The sequence below is a fragment of the Drosophila nasuta genome, chromosome 3 (genome assembly GCF_023558535.2).
Source record: "Drosophila nasuta strain 15112-1781.00 chromosome 3, ASM2355853v1, whole genome shotgun sequence".
Lineage (NCBI taxonomy): Eukaryota > Metazoa > Arthropoda > Insecta > Diptera > Drosophilidae > Drosophila > Drosophila nasuta.
In genome coordinates this window covers 16,602,318-16,622,402 of record NC_083457.1, presented here as the reverse complement: position 1 = coordinate 16,622,402, position 20,085 = coordinate 16,602,318, and the positions used below count along the sequence as shown (strand labels likewise).

The window sequence follows — 20,085 nt, the reverse complement described above, 5'->3', positions numbered from 1 at the left end:
TGGCATTTTTATTTATAAATATTTCAAGTTACAAAATTTATTTCATTTGCATTTTGCTGCTTTTTAAGCCGCAAGAACTTAATGAATTTATTTGGGTTCACACCGAATGCGGAAGTACATTTAAATAATATTCTAAAAAACCCTTTTAATGGCATAGAAATATGTACATCGCATCTGCAGTCTTAACGCTGCCAAATTCCAATTGTCATTTGGAAGCATTTAAGTGTTGTATTTACCACAGAAGTCACGCCCACAATGAAAAGAAAGAGGGCAGCGGAAAAAAGCGGCCACACTTAAGGAATTATTGTAGTTGAGGAAAATGCTGCAGGCTGCTGTCTGCCATTTGCTTTAAGCGCCATGAAGCATTCCACAATTTTTCATTTAGCGCTGCTGTAAATTCCAGATGCTCTGAAGCTCTCTCTCTCTCTCATTCCCTCAGTAGCCCGAAACCTAGCTCCATTCTTTCGGAATTTTTGCAGCCAAGCTGTGGATGGGGGGAAAGGAGAGAGAGAGAGGGCAAAACAAGTCGGTTACAAACTTGGTCCTTTTGCACCGTGCGATTAATGCGACAAGCGCAAGTAGAAGAAGAAGAAGAAGCAGCAGCAAAGAAAGAAAGCAAAAGGCGAAGACGTTGCTGGAGCAACTTTCAACCATGGGATACCAAATTTGGAAGCATTTCTTGCTGCAAGCTTGCGCGGTAATGGGTGTGTATATATGTATGTATGTGTGTGTGTGTGAGAGTGTCTGTGTGTTTTTCTTGCTCAGTGTGGAATGCCTTAAGGTGTAAAATTGAATAATTGAAATGAAGCGAGGAGCTACGACGCTCAACGTCGTAGACTCAGCAGGAGCAGGAAACAGTGGCAGCCGCAAGGATACCAAACTTGAGAAAATTGTTGCAACAAAGTTTAGTTAATTGTGGTTAATTCTGATGGATTTGCGCGTAATTAGTGATTAATTTAATTTCACTGTTCTTTATAAACTTTTGTCTAGCCATGCGATACAATTAAACCAATTTTCGTTTTGGATTCTATCTATTTGAGCATTTGTTTTCGTAATTTCACATTTTGAATTGCCATAAGATGTTTCGATAGTCTTATTAATATTAAATTATATTATTTATTTATTTGTTATATTATATATAATATTTGATTTTCATATATAACTACTTTGGGTTTCAAATTCCGATACTTATAATCGTATTTCAAAGGCAATTCTTGGTATAGTTTTCCAGTCATGACTTACGAATTTTGCGCCTCAGAGTATGCAACACAATTTCTTCACTTGCCGCCAAATCTTATGCTCTCTTTTTTGTTCATTGGAACTTGATAATTGCAGCAATCAAATCTATTAGTCAGTTGTGAAATAGTAGAGTCTAAACTGCAGGTCCATTAGGTGCTAATGCCAAAAAAATATCGCAAAAAAAACAAATCCAGTCTTTGACTTTTTCCTTTAAGGTCAAATGGTTTGTACGACATGAAGAACAGGAAAAGTCGCGGAAAAATTAAAAAAATCTGTAGAAACTAAGAGAAATGAAGACGCAAATGAGTTCAGCAAAAAGTTTTAATTAAAAAGTTTTTCTTAAATCTATGAATTTGAAATGATTTGCCTCACTTTGAGATAACTTTTCGGTTATAGGTAAATTGCATTATTCGGTAAGGTCAGACAATTTGATCTAATACATATTTCATATTTATTTTATTCCTTTTAAGATATGCGTAGCTTTCATCTAGTTACTTTAAATTTCAGGGCATTGGACGTAAATTGAGTTGTTTGTGTTTTATTTATGAGCCATGGGCAGTAAAACTCACGCAAACAAGCCAAAATCCAAACAACAGCATCAAGTTTAAATGCAATTGTTTTCCACACACATACACACACATAACACTTTAGTCCGCCTTCGTCCCCCAGTGTCGCATATAATATGCTTGCATTTCACGCTGCGCTGACATGCCGAGGGGCTGAATTGTCCAATGTGGCGTATGCGTAATGTACGCAACTAGCAAGGAATTGCTGTCCAGTGCCAATGCGATAAAGTGTGAGCCCGCCCATCCTTCGCTAATAAATTATTAAACGCATGCAATAAATTTCAAATTAATCGCTGATATTTATCTCTCAATAAAACGCCAGTGCAGGCCGAGCTCGCTCTGCATATAATTATGTTGTCCAACTCACACCTTTCCACTTCCACCTTTGCTCTTCTAACTAAAGAGCAATTGCAATTTTAATGCAATTTAAGATTTAAATCAATGCTCCAGACATATGTGTGTCTTTTATCGAAGGAATAATTTCAGAATATATAGTATTTTATAAATACTGACATTCAAATGTAGTGAGTTATTGGTACTTCAGTTGTACATTAGTTCATTGTCGAACGAATAATAGTAGAGTAGAAGAGTATGTAGTATTTTTAAAATACTGAGTTTGTCTATTTCATAAGATATTGGCTTTAGTCGAACGAATTATAATAGTGGAATAGTAGAGTATCTAGTATATTTAGTATACTGATTTTCATTTAATTTATTCCAACTCTCTAGTAATTGCATTTTAGTGCTATTTAAGATTTTAATTAATTCTCTATACATAAGTTTGTCTTTCATCGCAAGAATAATACTCAAGTGGTAGAATATTGTATTTTGAAAATACTAATTTTCATTTCACTTATCCCCATATTTTATTTTGAACAAATGATGATTAGAATACGAAACAAACAAGCAACAAATAATTCACATTTGTTTTTTTAATTATATCGCGCAAAATGGCAGCAATAAAAACTTTGTGGCAGTTGTCATATGCCCCGTAAATTCAATGGGCATACATATGGCCAACAAACACACACACACACGGACACACAGAGGCACAGAGAGACACAAAAACACACACACAATGGCGTCTGGTAGCATCAACTTGCAAATTAACACAATAATAGCTGGCCAGAGCAGCATCCAGAGCACACAGCACACAACACAAGCAATAAAATCAAAAAAACCAAAAAAAATACAACATTGCCACATATGCAAAAAGCATAGAAATTGACTGTATTCTATTTTCCGCACAGAGTGAGAAAGTGAGACCAAATAGATACAGAGCGAGTGAGAGAGTGAGAGAGAAAGAGAGAACTGTGGAACGAATATGCTTGCATATAAATTATAACACCGGCGTGTCTATTAAAATGATTGTATCCGCTCGATTATGCACACAGAAAATGATAGAAGGAGACAGACCGAGAGAGGGAGAGAGAGCGATGGCGATGGAAAGAGACGAAAATATGGCAAAGTCTATGGACAAAATGAACCTGACAACTTTTTGACTTTAGAGCTTATACAGATACCAAACTCTGATACAGATACAAGAGATAGAAGAGGAGATAGACACTGGCATGTAATTCGAATGTGTGTTTTGTTGACTTTTCTTCTTCTTCTCGATACATATGTAGGTGTATGTGTGTGTGTGATGTACTGGTTTTCGATTTGTTTAATTTTGCAGAGTCAACTATTCGTCCCATTTCTCGACTCTTGATCCTCCTTGCTGATTAAACAAATTGTACACATACACATACATATATGCAATGCTTTGCTTGTGCAGTATTCGATACAGTTTCTGGTTATTTTCCTCTCAATTATTGTGCGTCTATTTGTCGACTGCCGACTGCTGAAATGCAGTTGATAGTCCGTAGTCTGCTGTTTTGACAGCTAATTAGTTGCATTTTAATACACTAATGTCAGCCAGTCGGACAGCTGGCAACGTGGATAAAAAACACAATCTGTCATTTAAGAAGTTGCATGGTTTACAAATTTACATTTACGCTTTTGTGGGAAGCAAGCAACTGTGGAATATCTGGCAACGCTGTTCAACATTCAAGAGATAACTGCCAGGAAACTACGCAATAAAACGATATGGTAACGCTGCTCAGCATTCGATACTGCACATAACTATTGACAATCGGCGTCAAAGCATCGATAGTAATAACTATCGAGAAAGGACTATCGCAATGTAAAGTATTCGATAAGCGATGCAATTAAATTGAAATGAATTCTAGGACATTTAATTATTGTAATTTCTCTATAATTACCTTTTGCCTAAGACTACACAATATAAAATTCTATAAAATGAATTTTTAATTACTCGCATTGAAGATGTAGCATAAAATTGGGGACTTAAAAAGGTTTAAAGCGTTGTATCTATTGTGCGTAAGCAACCGCGCTGAAGGTATTTAAGATACCCCATATATGAATGTGTAGGTGAAACTGCAGGACAATTGTGAAGCTGCTTCAGCTGTTGCAGCAGCAATTGAAAGCCACAACGCTTGGCTGTTGGGGTGTTCGGGTGTCTGGTTGGGTGGCTCGTCAATTGTGGGCCAATTTAAATGGCAGCTAATAAATTTGCAGCAAGCAACCGCAAAGTGCGAGATGTGCTCGGTATAGATACCGATAGAAACGACAGTTAAGATACGCACCTAACTGCATCAGCCAAAGATGTACATATATATATATATATCTTCGATATCTACGTATGTGTGTGTATGCGTTAGAAGGTAATTTAAGCCATTTATAGCCAGAAATTAATGTTGCAAGCGTAGAAACTCCTGGCTACGTAGCCTGGCCGCAAGTGCATCCACTTGCCAAAGCTGCCATTCAAAATAAATGAGCTAAATAAGCAGCCTGACATGTCAGACACCAGACAAAAACTACAACAACTAAACAGCAACAACAACGACAGCAAGGAGGAGAGAGGAACCACAACCACAGCTTCTCCTATCACAACAGACATTTATAAACAAGGACAGAGCAAAGTTTTCAGTTTTCTATGTGCGTGTGCGTCAATGTGTGTGTGTCTGTGTATGTGTATTGTTTGGCGTTTGTTTTAACTATCAATTAAAGCACCCGATGCTAATTATGTTTCATGTCGCTGTCTCGTTTACGCTTATTGCAAATTCCATTTTCAACTTACCACCTACTCCCACCCACCATTTGTTCGGTGCTGTGCTGTGTCTGTTGTCAGCAGCAGACAACAACAGAAAACAGAAAACAATAACAACATTAATATATGAGCAGCTTGTGAATGAAGTTTACTTGGTCTCTTGTCCTTTTCACGTAAGATTCAATTTATCTGTCTATCTATCTCTATCCGTCTATGACAATTCATGTTTGTGTATTTTATCTGCAATGCACCCATTAATATATGTATATATATCTCTTTATATCTATATCTATATCTAGTTGTTGTTCTTGAAATTGCACAAATACTATTTGTGTACTCGCCTCTTCTGTTGTTTGTTGTGTCCGTGTCGCTCAATAATAGTGGATGTCTATTTGTTGTTGTTTTCGCTGTGGTGATATGCATAAATCAAATGCTCAGAGACAACCGAAGAGGCACAGAGAACGAGAGGGGGAAATAGATAATCTCGCAAATCGACGCTTTGCTCTTGTAATGTCAATAATGAATAGACAACACGCATATGTTAGTTTATCTGATTATCCTGCAAATAGAGTGAAATTTACAGAGAGACAGATACTACAATTAGACACAGCAATCGAGCAATGGAAAACCAGTTTAAATTATTTCAAATAATTAGGATAATTAAACACAACAAAAGCCTGTTCGTTAAATTAAATGCACATTTGTTCGAAATTAAATATCTGCTCATTTTAAAGTGCTCGCTTCTTAGTGAACTAATCACTGTTTATATGTGAAAGAGTTCTAACTGGGTTTGGGTTGGGTTCATGAACGAACGAACTAAACTATTCAGTAAAGCGTTTTTATGCACTACTTCACATTTTATAATAATAACAGTCATTATGATAATTGAAAATTTTATTGCTATCAGATAAAAACATAGAAATTATTAAGAAGATCATTTTATATGGCATCAGAAGGCAATCTGGTAAAATTTTGACTGGTATATTTGAAATATTTTGAATTTATAAGTATATTAGTATACCAAATATGGCATTCGATATATGTAAATATGTTTCGGTATATTAGTATGTATATTTTAGGAGTAATACCATATTGAATGAAGAACTATATATACATATACTATATTAGTATACCAAATAAAGCTTTCGGTATATTAATTTTTATATTTTAGGAATAATACCACATTGAATGTAGAACTATATCAGTATACCAAATAAAGCTTTCGTTATATGCTAGTATTTTTTTGTATATCAATTGGTATATTTTAGAAGTAATACAATATTGAATATAGAAGTATATCTGTATACCAAATAAAGCATTCGTATTTTTTCGGTATATTACTTGGTATATTTTAGGAATAATAATACCACATTGAATTTAAAACTATATCAGTATACCAAATAAAGCTTTCAGTATATGTTAGAATTTTTTGGTATATCAATTAGTATATTTTAGCCGTAATACAATATTGAATATAGAAGTATATCAGTATACCAAATAAAGCTTTCATATTTTTCCATTACATTACTTGGTATATTTTAGGAATAATAATGTACTGCTATTTGTAATTGTGGGAAAACACTTGGGTCGGTGTTTAAAATTAAATTGAAATGGATCATGAAATACGAGAAGCAAATTCAAAGAAAAACTCAATTTAAATTATTGAACATGATTGAAAATATGATAGTCTGACTTTAATAAAATGCGTCTAATTCTCTAATCCACAACCAAACATTTGATGTGTACTGTGTGTTATTCTCTCTCTCAAATTCTGACACTGCAGCAGCAGCAACAGCAACAGCAGCGTGACATAACAATAACAACAGCTATGGCAATGGCTATAGCTATAGCTATGGCTATGTGGCTATGTGGCAATAAAAATAACAACAACTGGAAAACAAAAACAATGAGAGCTGTGCGTATTATGTGCGAAAGGCAACAAAGTTGTGCGAGAAACATGCGTAAATTTATGCAAAAGCAAATTGTTATTTAAAACACTAAAACTAAAGTCAGTCGAGGATAGTTGAACACAGTTTCACAGCCAGAGCAAGTGAGACAGAGACTGAATCAAAGCCTGTTGGTCAACAGTGCGTGCAACGTACAGTGTGTGTGTGTGCGTATGTGTGGCTGTGTGTGTTGTAAAATATAAATGTACATCATTTAAATGATTGCTGCAATGGCAACAGAGCAGTTAGCCAAAAGGATGGCCAACCATAACCAGGCAAGCTGCAAGGGAGAGGTCAGACTGTGATGAACTGGCCTCTGCAGCTGGCGCCGCAGTCGCAGCTTCGACTGCTGTTGCTGCTGCTGGTGCTGCTGTCGTGGCCACACGCAATGATCTGATTAAACATGGTAATGAAGTAGTCAAAATGTGGTGCTCCATGGCGTATGTGTAATTTCATAAACACACACGCACACACACAGAGAGACACCATTGGATGTGCCATGTGTGCGTGTGTGTGCAAGTCTCTGGTGTTGCTGCTAATTTAAATTTACGCGCATCGGCTGTCCACTGTCCAATGTCCTGTGTCCTGTGTGTCCACATTCACTTACCAGAGAACCGAAATGAGGAGGAAAAACGAAATCCCAGAGGGCATCGTCACAAAAATAAACGAATACAGTTTAATGTGAAATGCAGCTTTCGGATTTTAATTTATTCAAAAATGCATTAAATTGAAGAAAAGTGTTGGCTTTAAAGAGCGGAATATATGTTGTGTATATAAATCTTGAAAGAGTATTTCACGGGATGCATATTTAATTCGTTTTTCCTGTTGTGTGTGGATGTCAAATACTCGCATCGTATTGTTTTATGCATGTGATGTATTGATTTTTACAATTCTGATTTTTTTTATAGCATATGCTATGGTCAACTCTTTTGTTGACTTTATTATTTTTCTATTACGTATGAATTTCAAGTGCATTATATGCCGATGTCCTTAAATCTCGTTTCAATGTGTCTGTTTGTGTTGGGTTGGGAGTGGCGTTCGCTATTTGCATTCAACATCCACACACACACACCCACACACACACACGTAGCTCACAATATTTGGGAATACGGCACGTTATGCCATTATTTGCTTTCGCTGATTGCATTTGATTTTTTGGTAAACGATTGCCGCTTGTTCTTTGGCAAGCAAACCTGCAACGTGGATAGAGAGAAAGAGAGAGGAATCATCCCACTCGCCTCTCTAGCTTATTGACTTTAATAATACCACATTGGTCGCAGATAAAAATAAAATAATAAAAACCGAATTTCATATTATAAATCTGTATATATGTTTCAAATAGAGTGCTTATTAATATACAATGGTCCAGAACAACATGACTTAATTGTATGGACCCCAACTATTTTATTGCAGTCCAGCTTTATGGCCAAGTGTACATTTGTGGGCAGCCAAAGCAGGCTTCAGTTAGCCCATAAACCAACTAATTAGGCACATGTGCTGTTGCTGACCCACAACCTGAGTGCGCTCCACAAATGTTGACCCAGGCAGCTGCTGCACATGAGTTGCCATCATGGCCATAAGGTCAATAAGTAAAGTTAATGCTAAAGTTCGGCACGTACAGTTGTAGTTGCTAGACTTGGCATCCTGGCAGGCCAGTCGACACCCTCAGTGATGCCCTTTGCCAGGTTGCCTTCACGTAAATTCGCAATTATTTAGTCATGCTATTAACTCGGGTCTTCACTTGATATGATTAACCGTTGCACACGTTGCTTATGTGTTGATCTTGGACTAATTTGATTTGCTTTTGCGGCGACCTAATGCTGCCTTATTTCCAAATTTGAATATCACCTGTGGTCAGTTGTAAGTGCGCGCTTGAGTTCACTTTGTTTTTATTGTGGTAAACTGTGGTCTCATATCCATTTCTTGCTTCGATTTCTCTTTTATGTTTATAAGCCCCGAGGAATTTTTTAATATTCCTGCAAAGCATTTTTTTCTTTCTTGGTTTTTTCTATTCGTCTCTTCTTCATCGCTCTCGAACCCCCAAAAGGGAAACAGTTTTCAAAGCAGTCAAGTTAAAACGACTTCACGAAATTCGCTTAAAGCAGCAAAACGACAAGAATAATGATATTTGGCCAAAATGCAAGCCACAGAAGGGATAGCAAAAAAATAGAGAGAACCAACCGACAAAAAACATAGAAAAAGAAAGAGTGTAGACATTCGACGACGTTGCATGGGGCGAGGTGTGAGGTAACTCTTAAAAAAAGGACATGCACCCCAAGGAAAACTTTTACTGCTTTTACACACGCACATACACACACACAAACACCCACTTACGCACACACACTCTTAAGTATTGGTTATGCTTGTGGAGGGGTGTAGCAAACTTTGCGCTGATTTTCTAGGAAGAACAAAATATTTTTTTCTTCTGCGCAAAAGTCACGAGTGCAAATAAAGAAGAAGGAAAAAAATAAATGTATAAGTATGTATGTAGAAAAACATGTTGTAGAAAAATGGCAAAACTTTAAAGTAGATGAAATAAAAGTGGCAGACATTAAGTTGCACATGGAGCCAAAAAGCATTAGCGAAAAGTTCATAAGCAAAACTTTGCCCCTCAGGCAAAGGAAGAGACGGGTGGAGGGAGTGCGAGGAGGGGCAGAGGCAGGGGGCGAAGGCCATGTTTGGGGAACACGACTCTTAAAAAGATGGCAGTTGAACTTTTTGTCACATTTTGACAAACTGCACATTTTGCTGTTTTTTTTTTTTTTTTTGTTTTTGCCTTGCTGCCTTTAACTTTTTATAAATTTTAGACTCCAGCCACACATTCTACATACGAGAATATCGTGTAACACACACACACACACACATTCATCTCTTCAGTGAGAAGCATCCCTTAATCAAAGTGACGTTCTTACCGTCATGCTGCATACTTTTAATACATTAAGTGAATACATTCGATACGAAAAGTTATGAAATCATTTTACTCACGCACGAAAAAAGTTCAACATATATTTCTACCTTTCCTTATTCATAAAGTAATTTAATGGTAATTGGAAGTGCATTTCTTCAGTCGAGAAATGCGGCTTCCTTTTTATTGAAATTAATGTGTTATACGAAAAGATGAGACTTTTGGAAATGATGTAACTAAGTATACGAAGTATGTATATGTGAGACCATTTATCAAAAATGAAATAATTATTATAATTGAAAATTGTGGAGTGTATTGTGTATTCAACATGTGTCACGTTCTGACAGCTGAAGCAAGTATCATTGTAAATTACAATTGCATCTCTGTAGGAATGTCAGATATAACAAGTGAGAAGGATTCAGTTAAAAGTGATTGACTGCGAGATACCCGCTCATTTTGAGTAAAATTTTATCAATAAAATATACCAGATAAATATACCATCAACTGAAGTATATACCGAAGAGTATAAAATATATAAAACACAAAAAGGTGTTTCATTAGATCATACCAAATATATTTATCAAAAACCTTCTGAAATATATACCAAATAGTGTAAAATATACCATAATAGCTGATATTATCAGCAAAAGAAAAGCATCTGATTTTCACCACAATAAACAACACAATAAAATATATATTTCATGCTATCATATAGACCAATATACCAAATAAATATACCAACATCCTCTGAAGTATATACCAACGACTATAAAAAATACTATAATTGCTAATTTTATCAAGAATAGCAAAAATAAACAATCCAAATATATACAATATATAAATATTTCATGGGATACCATGAAAATATACCAACATCCTTTGAAGTATATACCAAAAAGTGTAATATATACCTCAATCGGTCATCTCTTCAACATAAGCAAAAACACTTGATTTTTGCCATCTTCAATAGATTTGCTAGCCAAAATCGACAACACAAAAAAACATATATACCACGGGATCTGTCTCTTATATTTCATGTTGACACAAATTTACTACAACTTAGAACTTTTTCCCCATTGGTGACGGCCATAAAAAGCATGACGTAACATAAGAATTCATATTTGAGTAGCGTACTAGAAATATTATTGTAAATTTTGATTAATTGTGCTGCCAAAGAAAAGATGCCTTTCCATTTCTGTAACCATTACTAGAACGTGCCATTGAGAAAAAAGGAAAATTCGTGGGGTCTTAACAGTTAAACGAGTTGACGGTTGAAGTTTTGAACATTTTCTTGGCATTCTCGTTTTTGTTGGGTGACAACAATTTAAAAATATTAAAAAAGTTTTCACTTGACATGTTATTGACTTGTTAAAATGTTTTCCTCGCTTGCTTAATGTAATTTCTTTTCCCTTCTTCAGTTCTCAGTTCTGCGTTTTGCTTTACTGTTTTTCCCGACTTTACCCCAAAACGAGTCTATTGAGAGGGTAGATCTAAGCTGGCCTTTTCATTGTGCTGCCTCGATGGTTGGTTGGTTGGATGGCTGGTAGCTGTCGGGTTGCTTATTTATTTATAATGTGAGACATACTTGGATATTCGAGCCACGTTTTTGCGTCATGCACGAAAATTGCATTGCCTCATGCTCCCAGCTCTCTGTTCCCAGTTCCAGTTGCTCGAATTCAGTTTTATACTGGGGGTCGCAAAACGGATCAAACTGTGTATAATTCATGGAGGGTTGCGAAATAATGTCGACTAGACTTTTATTAGACAAGCTTCTCTGCGTGTTTTTTCGTGTCCTCGTGCCCAGCATGAACCCCAGCACTATGCATGTATATGGCGAATTATTTCGCTCTTCGAGTCTTTGAAAATTGGCAGTAAGTAAAGCGAAAGCTTGTCCACAAAAAATTGAAGAAAAAAACATAAAGAACTGTAACCTAGGCACGATTTTCTTTCGTCTAGCCGTTGAAAAAAATGCTCCCTTTGTGTGTGGTGTGTGCTCCCTATGCAAATACATTCTGTGTTTATTTGACAAAGCATGAAAAATGCATGTAGATTTAGTGTGATCAGTGGCTTAGGCTCAGAAGGATGAGCTAATGATGCATGTAACTTTAACTTCAACTTCAAAAAGCACATCGAAGTTTCTAATTCATAAAATAAAGAATGGAACTTAAATTTAAATTCATATTTTTAAAATCCACATTTCTTTGCATACTTTTTTTTTTTTTTGTTAGTTTTGCCAAGCTGCAATTCAGCTTTATGCTTGTCAACATATTTTCTAAGCCACTGTGGCAACAAAAGCTGCCAACAGAATGGCATCTTATGGCACTCAGAAGGCAACAACTGCACTAAAGGCGGGCGATACCATAAGTGTTATCTAAAGCTTTTTGTTTTGCTCCCAGAAGCACATCCAGTATGGTAAATGGAAGAAAGAAAACCGAAAACAATACGAGGAAAGACGTGGGGGAGGAGAAATGTGTAAAAAAGTAGTAAATTTTGCGCGCATTATTTAAATTTACTTGCGTCTAATGTAAATTTACATTTGTGCTTCAAGTTGTGCGAAAAGGTGAAAAATCCCTTCGAGTTGCAAAGCTTCTTTCACTCTGATGTGTGTGTGTGTGTGTTTTGGCCACAAGGGGCGACTAGTTGAGGCTTTGGATGTTGCATTATTTTGCCTCTGTAGCTTTTCTCATTTTTTTGTTATACACACACAAAGACACAGCAAGCTAGAAGCTAGAAAAAAACGATAAGAGCAAATAAAATACAACTAAGCAAAACAAATCTCCCGAGACTTGGGTAAAAGGAAATGAATTCAAGTGGATGTATTTGCAGGCAAGAAACAAGCAAAATCGCTTCACTCGAGAGTACTTGACTATGAGATACTGTGTGCTAATTTGCTAAGAATCAATGCATCAAAAGCTCGAGGAGTTGTATTTGTATTTTAGATTGCATTAAAGTATATGATTTAACAAAAATATCTGCTTACATAACGAAGCAACCCACATTTTAATTTAAAGTCTTATGTTTTCAAGTTGTCGAATGATTTGCACAACTTTGGAATACTTTCTTTGCTTTTTCTAAAAAGCCGGGTATAAATACAATACTCATTTTGATGTACTTTACTTACATACTATACGAATACCTCATCATTGGCATCGTACTTTACTCATTTACCTGTTTTGGCATATTCTTAAGATAGTTCTAAACTTACTCTTGTTGCTGACAGGAGTTAAAAGCAAGTCTTTCTGTACTTATCTATTATAAATTTACCTGAATATCAGTGCACACAATATACATATATATTTATAGACAAGTACGAATGTATAAATTAAATTTATATCCCATAATTTATATACTATCGATTATTCTAAAACACATTTTACTTCATTTATAAATTATGTCTCATATTAGAATACAGTTTATTTCCATTTAAATACCCTTGAATAATGTGCTTCAAAAATATATTAACAACTTGTCTAGGGTACTACAAAGTGTATCTCTTGATTTTATTTGAAGCTGCTCGTTCGTATGCTTTTTCTGTGTTACACTCAAACAATATTGTAAACGATGGATTCCTATTACTCAACCATGGCTCGCTCCCTCTGCCAGGCAGGCACAATTGCTGATTGCTTTTTTCGTGTATTTATTTGGCATGTCTACGTACACATTAGGATGCAACTGTCGAGGGTCATTTCAGCCGACGAAGCTGTCATCTTAAAGCCCCCCCAAAACAACGCAAATTTCGACTATTAACAATTCAAGTGCGGTTGGAGCATTTGGCCACACAGCTCACCATAAATTCTAATAACTCAGAGTTTAACATAAATTACCAACCAGCCGCATAATTAAAATACACACACTCTGTCTCTGTCTCTGTTTCACAATAATTTAGTTGCAATACGTATGTATGCAAGTAGTGCAGAGTAATTGAAATTAAATGACATGAACATCAACATCAACAGAAAAACAAAAAACGGGGAAAAAAGAACTATAAATAGCAGTTGCCAAAAAACCCCAAAAACCAACATTCCAGTTGCATGTAATCCACACGAAAAATAAAAGTAAATTAAACTGTCATATGTTCAAAAGAGACACTACGACATATGGCACACACACACACACACACAAGGAAAAGTACTGCTGGACAGAGCAGAGTCTATAGTCTGCAGTCAGAACTGGGAAGAGAGTGGACAACGGAGTTGGAGTCTGTTTGTCTGGATGTTGACTGATCTGTCAGTGTGGTGGATATGTTGAACTGTGCGCTGTGCTCCGTGATAAAGTACGACGAGTGAATGCACTGTCTGTGTGTGTGTGTGTGTGTACAATATCTGGGAAAGGGTCAGGAGCGATGCGCAGGTAAAACGGCGAACATCTAAAGCGTCGCTGTGTTGAGGAAAGCTGAAAACTTGCAGTGCAAAATAACAAGGAAGAAGCTATGTTACAGTTGAGAGTGTTCGACTTTGAGATATCCTTTAAACTTATTAAGAGTATAGATTATTTTTATAAATGCTTTGCAGATGTTATTAACAGAATTTTAACATTGCAGAGTTGAATGTTATTTAACAGAGCGGTTAAACTTCTTTTGTTGCTAGCCAATTATTAATATTCAACAGTTGAATATTATTTAAGAGAGCTGTTAAACTTATTCTTTTGTTATTAACAGAGTTTGAACATTAAACAGTTCTATGTTATTTGAGAGAGCTGTTAAACTTAATACTTCTTCTTAAGGACTCTTTTTCCCTAATAGAAAGTGTACTTGATAGCTAAGTATAAATACAAAAATAATTTAAAACGAAAAAAATGCACTAAATGGCACACCGACAAACGAGAGTGTGAATACACCAAAAGTTGCATGTCTGCTCCAACAAGAGACAACAACTTGATTTGTTGAGTCATCGTCAGTCGCAATTTCAGTCGCATTCGCATTCGGAGTCCGCAGTTTCAGTTTTCTCTTTCGCTGTTCACCGCATTTTTTAGCTGCTGCTGTGGGCGTTGAAACCAGACATCAGCACTTTTTTAAATGCTATTACGTGTTTGGCCACTAATGTTTATTTATCTCTTTAATTATTTTGAGAAATAAGAAAAGAAAAAAAGAAATTTGTCTTATTTTGAAATTACCTTTTTTAAATTACTAAATTTGTTCACTACGAAAAAGTAATTTTGCAAGAATATTTATTATTTCAATGCTGATTGAACAAAAGTTGATAAGCAGAAACATATTGTATTTAACGATACTTTAAATATAATATTCAAATGATTAGGCAATTTTAATAAAATTGTGTTTTATAAACATTTTCTTAAGGCTACTCAAAAAAAAAAAAGATTATTTTTCTTGGTCATTAGAATAGACGCATTTCAATTCTAAAACAAAACATTTCATCGGTGTAAACTTTTTAATATTCTCTTCCATAGCTACTACTTACACTTCGATTAGCTAAAAAATTAAGAACTGATCATTAAAACTTGATTTTAAGTCTTTTTGATATATTTAGTTTTAGGCTTCTAAAACTATTCTTCTTCCATTTTATAAATGATTGGAAGTCGCAATAATTTGAAATCAAGGGAGTCCCCTTGAAATTCATTTGAAGTTGGCATGTTGCCAAAAAATCAGCAGTAGCAACGTCAACCACAATAAAAGCCAAAACTGAGTAAACAATGGTGGAAAATTAAAGAAAAAATCAATCTTGTACTCCAAATAAAATAGACAAGAAGTGGAATAGAAACTAACAACAAATGAGACATTATCAATGTCCAACTTCTGAAATTGGAACACAGACAGGATTGAACCTGCATTTTACGTTTCTTTAGTTGAAATTGTAAAAGCGAACAATTATAATAATTTATCGATGAAAAGAATAAACGAGGAAAAGTAGAAGCTTCGATTTGCAAACTTATTTGTTGCCATTGCTTCTTTAAAGCTATCGAACTGTGATGTGAAACTCAGCTCTGCTTCCCCAATAGCCGTGCGCATACTTTTGTAAGCCAAAAAGTACTCTTGACATTTTTGCGCGAAAATATTTGAAATGCGAGAGACCCCAAAGCCCAAACCACAAAACACTTGAGAGTACTGGAACCAGAGACAGAGAGAGTGAGAGAGAGCTGAGAACTTGACTGAACTTCCTCTGTGATGTTGTTGCCTATGCGCCACAGCTGCTTGGGCTTTATAATAACACAGCAGTCATAGCAATACATAGTAATAAAGCAAAGCGTTTGTGCAAATAAATATGCAGAACTCGAAAATACTTAGGATGAACTGACTGACTGACGATGACGACGCCAGCGATGTGAAGTAGTCGAAGTTTAAGTTGGCATTGCCGATGGAGGGGGAAGTGGAGAAACAGTACAGAAAAGAAGAAGAGGAATATCTAAATAACGCGTTGCCTGACCCAAACTCAATTTTCACGAGCCCGCAACTCAATTGTCAATGAATAAATTCACTCGCTGCTCGCTGCTTGCTGCTCGCCATCATCATCATTGTCGGTCGTTGTCGTCATCGTCATCGTGTTGTCCAGGAGCGAAATTCCATTATCCTTATCAGTGGGCGGCCATCGGCGACTCGTTCGCGAAACTTTTGCTGCTCCATTATTTCCTCGCTCTCTCGCTTACTGAATGCCATTCGATTGGTTTGAGCTTGTGGCCATGCCTTTTTCCAGTTCTCCTGCTCGTATTTTGTGTTTCTTTTCCTTTTTTTTTTTGTGTTCTCCCCGTTAAATTTTTGTTCTCTTTTGGAAATTAATGACGCAAACGGCCGGAAAATTTAGTAACTTTTAGTCATGGCGTGTGGATGATTCGCACACGATATACGACGATTCCTCTTTCTCCATCTTTAGTTGTCTTCCTCCACTCTCCCCTCCCCACCCCTCCGATCATTGTCCGATAACCATGAAATGTATGCGTTGGTAATGAAATCGATATTTATGACTTTTCGCCTCGTTGCGAATGCTTTGTCCATGTGCGTGGTTGTGTGTATGTGTGTGCGTTGTGTGTGCATTTCGAATCTGATTTCGGGGCATATCGAGTCTCGAGAGGTTAATAAATTAGGCTAACGAAAACTTTTGCTTCTATTAAAAAGTTTAGCTTTGAATTTGTGTTTGTCTCGCATTGTATTTCTTCTGTAGCAAGGAATAATTTTATTTGTTCACTCTGTTATAGTTCATTGATAATGTACAATGCTTACCTTATGAACAATACAAGTGTGGAGTTCAGTTCAACTGAACCGCAAGGCAAACATTGCAGTTTAAAACTCATTACACACAAATGAAGAATGAATTGACCCACTCGCTGCACCCTTTGGTAGAATATCAAAAGCCAATTAGCATACCGACCCGCACTTGGCCAAATCAAATAAGACCAAAAATGTTCAGAGCACTTGAAACGTATTCATAGCGTCCACAAACAGAGACACACACACACACATCCACCTTGATGACACCCTCTCATCATCCATTTTGCAGTCCTTTTCCCAGTCACAATATTTTGAGTGGCGATGGCGACATCCATGGTTTGTCAACAAGAACATTTTCATTCTGTTTGCTGAGAAGCGAGGAGCGTAGAACAAGGGATGAGGGGCGATGGCATTCACAATGTTTATATATACGATTGTAAGTGGACAAGTCAGCTCAACTATTTCTGCTTCCCATCTATTTGGCCATATCAAATTAACAAAACAAACGCAGAAGGAACCCAAGTTGTGCAGAAACTTGCAAACTACTTCAAGCAGCAAAATAAACTAATAGGCAAAAGGAAAGAAGAGCACACTCTTCTTGTCCTTGCCAAGTTCAACAACATAGCACAGCAAAGCAAAGCACAAACTATAGTGAGGCAAACAGACAACAGGCAATGCGCCACGCCCACATTTCAGCGTTAGCTTTTGGCACCCAAACAAGCTGGTCGGCATCATCTTAATAAGATAAATAGGCACTTGAGTGCAACTTCTGTTCCGTTGTTGTTGCTCGAGCAGGCGACCAAAAACGAGAGGAAAAAAAAACCTCAACTTGAAATGTAAGCCACGCTCTCTCTATGAATAGTAGTTCGGGTATTCGACTAGCATCCTCACTCCAGTCCGAGTCGAGTGAGGCATGTTCAATATTTTGTTTTGTTAATGATGAGCAAAGTTTGCTTTGGGATTCCTTTTGACTCTCTCTCTCCCTATCAGCATGTGCAAGAATAAGCAAATTTGTGTGCTCCCTAAATTTGTTGAGTTTGAAATTTTCAGGACATTTGGGTCCTGAGCACATTAAAGTTCTGTGTATTCTGTACGTTGTGCACAAGCACAAGTGAAATGTAATATTGCCAGGCTCTGACTTTGATTTATGGCCTATTATATGTTGCAGAATTCGTGACTCTCTCTCAGAAACTAAGTGAAAAGCTTAAATATTTTCTGGTACAGCTCCCAAAAAATAATCATTAAATTTCAAGTTGTTAATCAGGAAAATACCTTAAAGTCGTGTTGGTTGAGGAGCTTCTTAAATATCAATATTCCATTGCAAATTGTCACTTCAGTTCGTCTGCTCTGCTTCTTTTTCAATTACAGATGGACGCTGCAGCAAATTGCCGTTACTTTTGTGCTGTGATTTACACTTCAAAAGCGGCTGTGAAACCCATGAAAGCGTTTCTTACTTATTGCACGCTTTATTTCACTTGCTTTCCTTCTCTGATTCTTACTATCTCTCTTTCTCTTTCGTATCGTTTCCTTGTCGGCCTTTGTCAATTGCATATTTTCCATTGATATGCAACGAACATGGCGGAAAAATTCCACAAGAGAAAGCATCATTTCACTCTACAGCTTCAGAAGTCTATTAAAATCAGACAAATGTGATAGAAGTATATAAATATTTCTCAAATCTGCATCAATTAATAACACAAAATACCTTAAGTACAATTTCTGTTTTATTTTGCAAGTCACAACCCAACTCTAAGGTATTTTTCTCTTCCCAAATCCAATATTAAGTATACGACTATGTGCACAGTTAAGCATGAAGAATTAAATAACAATTGCGTATAAGAAACAAAGTTTAATAGAAACTTTCGTAACTTAGTTAGTGCACATGGATAGAAAAAAGTGTATGTTCTCCAACAGTCAATGGTTGATTGAAACTTTTTATTGATGCTAAGACAATTGGAATCTCCTCTTTTTGGGGGCAGATTCTTTTACTAGTTAATGGTCAGAAGATTGTGGTCAGGGTCGTAAAACAGAGTTTTGTGGAGCGGGCGGCAAAGTAGTTGCAAAAATATTGGCATAAATTATGAGGAGCATTTCGTGCCGGGCTCGCACGAAGCCAAAAGGCGAAATGTTTCCGCTTAATAAGGCTTTCCGTTTCCGCTTGCGTTGCGCTTCCGCCACCGCCTCCGCCTCCGCTTGCGCCTCCGTTGTTGCCTTCCACGCTGCCACGCTTTGCCATGTGGCCTGCTGGCCGCTTCCTTCCGCTTCGTGCACCAACAGCATCTTCTTCACTTCCACTTCACTTCAGCCTACTTGCTATGCATCGCGGCATCGTCGGCTTTGTGGCTCGTGGTTGAGTCTCTGTGGCAGCGACTGCGACTGTGGTTAGAGAAACCCAAAGAGAGAGTGAGAGAGAGATTGAGGCGAGTTTAGGTTTGAGTACTCTCTCTCTTTCTGAGTGTCTGTGTGGCTATTGTTAAGCTCGTTGTCAGCCCTCTGCAATTGATAATGATTATAATGGTCGTCGCTTGTCGCCAGCTAACCCCCATCCTCATCCCTGTCTCTGTCCCTGTCCCTGTCCAAGAACTACTTACATTACAATGCAAAGGAGTGTCCCTCGCTCTCACTCCACTCTCATTCTCTCCGCTGACACTCCCGCAGTGAGCCAATTTCTTTGGGCACCCATTCAAAGCGCATGCAAATGACTTTGGATTTTAATTAAAAAAGCAAGTGGCTGTGGCTGTGGCAGTGCATTTGATGAACTGAACTGAGCTGAACTGAACTGACGTCGTTGTGGCAGCGCGGCTAAGAGAATTCACTGGCGGGATGCTCTCTATCTCTCTCTCTCTCTATATATATCTTTCTGATATCCCGCTGCCTTCTTCGGCTTCTGTTAGTTGCTTCTGTTCCTGCTTCTGATCCACTCTGTTGCCACTTTGTTTGCGCTGCGTGTGTCAAAGCGTTGAAGAAAAAAAAAGTACTTTGCATTGCTTTCCTTTGTATTCATTGCGAGCCTAAATGCTTCCAAAGAGAAGTCAATGAATTTCCCCCCTTTTTTTCGTCTGTGGGCAACTCTTTCATTTTTTGAATTATGCTAGCAATTATGCATCAACAATGAAAAAAGGTTCTGTTACATTCCGGCCCCTTTCTATCTGCCATCC

The 20,085-nt window shown here is 36.9% G+C and overlaps 1 protein-coding gene across 21 annotated transcripts in view; it reads left to right on the top strand.

The window, feature by feature from the left end:
• Positions 1–20,085, top strand: part of LOC132791599 (protein muscleblind) — a 135,344-nt gene that overhangs the window by 39,614 nt on the left and 75,645 nt on the right. The window lies entirely within an intron of this gene.